Below are 3,696 nucleotides of genomic sequence, written 5' to 3' on the forward strand. Positions count from 1 at the left end.
CGGGAGTGGCCACTGCACTCCAGTCTGGGTGACAGAGTGAGACTCCAACTCAAAAAAAAAAAAAAAAAGAAGAAAATCTATTTGTGAAAAAAAGGAACTGGACACATAACTAAAGAAAGAAAAGAAAGTACTAAGGAGTAGATAACTGACCTGGAACAGAGTGTTAGGATACTTGGGTTCTAAGTTATAATTTTATTGGCCTCTCATGTTAGCACCGTGACTTTGAGCAAATCCCTGCCTTTGTGAGCTCTAGCTTGTACTTCTTAGGTTAATTCATTTGGGTAATTCACTTAGACACAAGCAGGCAATCAAAATTTATACCTCAACTTACATATTTGTAAAGTGAATAGAATGACTATGTCGTCTGATTTTCCTGTACTCTCCTGGTTGGTTTTTCCTCCTTCTAGGTAGCTTGCTTTATCTATAAGTGACATGGTCATTAGGGCATTTTCAGTATATGGTTAAAAATAGATTTTGTTTAGCACAGTATTAAAACTGGATGCCTTTAGGTGAAGCATGCATTTTCTAGCTTATTATTTTAGGCTTTTCCACTGTTTTATACCCAGCTTTCTTAGTTAGTTTAAATTACCTGTGTGTTTCTGAACTCATTAGCAATGTCTAATAACTGTCTGATAGTAGCAGATGAGAATAATCAGTTAAGCCTACAAATTCAGTTTGGTCTTTTCTACTCCCTTTTCTTCTTCTTGTGCTTTTGTAATTTTGGCATGTAATAAACATTCCTTCAGGTTTCTAAACTGTCTTCATGTTTGTTTTATTATTTTTTCTTTTTTTGAGTCTCAGAAGTCTTCCTCTGTTGCCCAGGCTGGAGTGCAGTGGTACGATCATGGTTCACTTCAGCCTCAAACAGCCTCTTGAGTAGCTGGGATTACAGGGATGTGCTACCATGCTAGGCTAATTTTTAAAAATTTTTTGTGGAGACAAGGTCTTGCTATGTTGCTCAGGCTCATTTCGAACTCCTGGGCTCAGGTAGTCCTCCCGCCTCTGCCTCCAAAAGTGCTGGGATTACAGGTGTATGTCACAGGGCCTGGCCTTAGTGATTGTTTTAGACAGAAAAATCAGTGGTATGCTTTTCTTTTTGTTGAACTTTTTAGTTATGAGAAATGAACCTGTGTATGTATGTATTTCCAACTTCAACATTTAACTTTTAGCCAAACTTGTTGCATAACTGCTTTCTCTATTTTGGAGCAAATCCCAGACATATCACATTATCCATAAATATTTCAGTGTAGATCTTTAAAAAGATAACCATAGTACCATTATCACACCTAAAATAATAGCAACAATTCCCTTATCAAATACCCAAACAGTTTTAAGTTTTCAGACTCCCAAAAGAAATGTCTCAATACTGTTTCCTTTCCAAATTAGAATCCAGATGAAGTTCATACAACATTGCAATTTGTTGATCTTGTCATTTTCATTAGTAATTCTACCATTACTTTTATCCCTTTGCAATTTATTTGTTAAATCATGGACTTTTGTAGGATTTTCTACATTCTGGATTTTTTTTCCCCCAGTTGCCTCTCTGTGGATGCATTTTCATGCTTTAAAATAATTTTTTTTTCCTCAGCAACAGCTGTGATCCTTCCAGGGTCTTTCCTTGTTTTGGGTCATTAGAAATGAATATGGGAGCCTGGCTCCATGGCTCAGCCTGTAATCCCACGCCTTTGGGAGGCTGAGGTGAGTGGATTGCCTGAGCCTGCAGGTTCGAGACCCACCTGGGCAACTTGGCGAGACCTCATCTCTACAATAAATAAAAAAAAAATTGGCTGGGCGTGGTAACGCACGCCTGTAGTTCTAGCTACTTGGAAGGCTGAGGTGGAAGGATCGCCAGAGCCCAGCACGTTGAGGCTGTGGTGGCCGGGAGTGGCCACTGCACTCCAGTCTGGGTGACACAGTGAGACTCCAACTCAAAAAGAAAAGAAATGAATATGGATATCTTATTTGCTAGCAAACTTTTAGACCTGTCCCTTAAAAACTAATTGCAAAGAAAATTTAATCAGTGAAGACTATTTGCAAAGGGAAAAAGCATTCAGCTCAGGCTTCTGAAAAGGTAGTTCCTCACCCTTCCCAACCCATACCTGAAGGGACTTAATATTTATTGGGACGAAGAGCTTTTCTTTACACAGAGGAATTATTTAAACTGTTTGTTATTGTCCACATCTGAAAAATAGCTATGAAGCCACTTAGAAATCCTGAACAATTTTCCTGAATCTCTTTTTTTTTACTTGACATGAAGTAAATGTGCTTTAAAATGCTTGTGCATTTTAATTTTTACTACATGCATAGTGAACAGCATAGCTAATTGTATTTCAGAATTTATTTATTTATTTATTTACAAATACTGACTTTGTATTTGTGTGGGGGTACTGTTGCATTAAAAAGAATTGAGATGATTTCTTTAAAAAACTTCAAGTTTCACTATGTTCTTAAAAACAGTTTGTAGAAAATTTACTTGCTTTTTAAGGAAATGTAAACCAAGACAATCATTTCTTTTCTTTACAGAGACCATGAAACGTATGGTGCAATAGCTCTACTTTTGGTGGGAAAAATATACAGCCATTCTGGTGAAGCAGTGAGTAGTGGTATCAGTAGCTTATACTACAGCATCCAGGTTGAGAACTTAGGCCCTCAAGTAGTATGCCTGAATGATTGTGTTGAGTTGTACATATTTAAAATATTTAAATATTTTTTCGGTGATTATTCTGCTTATATCCCAAGGTGTGAATAAAGGGCTCATACAGTGAAAGAGCAGAGAGGCCAGTGCCAATCCCTATCTGATCCATATAGCTTTGGAATGCCCCCTACTATAGAGTACTTGGCCTAGAGTGAGCTCTTTTTTTTTTTTTGAGTTGGAGTCTCACTTTGTTACCCAGGTAGGAGTGGAGTGGCACACTCATAGCCACCATAACCTCTACCTGTTGGGCTCAGACCATCCTTTCCCTCAGCCTTCTGAGTAGCTAGGACTACAGGTCCATGCCACCATGCCTAACTAATATTTTTTATTTAATGTAGAGATGAAGTCTTGTCAAGTTGCCCAGGCTGGTCTAGAACCCCTGAGCTCAGGCAGTTCTTTCGCCTCCGCCTCCCTAAAGTGCTATGAATACAGGGGTGAGCCACTATGCCTGGCCAAGAGTGAGTTCTTTCATTGCATGTTATATATATATTTTTTTAAATTGGAGTCTCACTCTGTCACCCAGACTGGAGTGTAGTGGCCACTCTCGGCCACCGCAACCTCGACCTGCTGGGCTCCGGTGATCATTCCGCCTCAGCCTTCCAAGTAACTGGAACTACAGGCATGCGCTACCACACCCAGCTAATTTTTGACGTATTGTAGGATGAAATCTCGCCAAGTTGCCCAGGCGGGTCTCGAACCCGCAGGCTCAGGCAATCCACTCACCTCAGCCTCCCAAAGCACTAGGATTACAGGCTGAGCCACCGAGCCTGGCTTGCATGTTACATTAATGCGGGTTTTTTGGAAGCGATTTTTGGGCAATAAAAGCCTAGTTTGAATCTGAATCTAAAGTGTCCTGTAACATTATGGAATTAGAAATTTTATAAGTAGATTCTATATACTAAGTAACTAGATGTGTTATACACAAACTATGCCAGGCATGTTTTATTGGACTTGGGGTTTTTAATGAGGTTAATTTTCGACCTTTTTTTTTTTTTTTTTTT

The 3,696-nt window shown here is 39.1% G+C and overlaps 1 protein-coding gene across 3 annotated transcripts in view; it reads left to right on the forward strand.

Moving 5' to 3' along the window:
• The first annotated feature begins 2,521 nt into the window (after window positions 1-2,521).
• Window positions 2,522-3,696, forward strand: part of PWWP2A (PWWP domain containing 2A) — a 45,824-nt gene continuing 44,649 nt past the window's right edge. For all 3 annotated transcript variants that reach the window (XM_021712111.1, XM_021712112.1, XM_021712110.1), the window contains exon 1: window positions 2,522-2,593. The gene's annotated coding sequence lies outside the window, so the exon portion shown is untranslated. The remainder of the gene's footprint in view (window positions 2,594-3,696) is intronic.

This window comes from Carlito syrichta, unplaced genomic scaffold (assembly GCF_000164805.1).
Source record: "Carlito syrichta isolate Samal-C Ts95f unplaced genomic scaffold, Tarsius_syrichta-2.0.1 Scaffold303084, whole genome shotgun sequence".
NCBI lineage: Eukaryota > Metazoa > Chordata > Mammalia > Primates > Tarsiidae > Carlito > Carlito syrichta.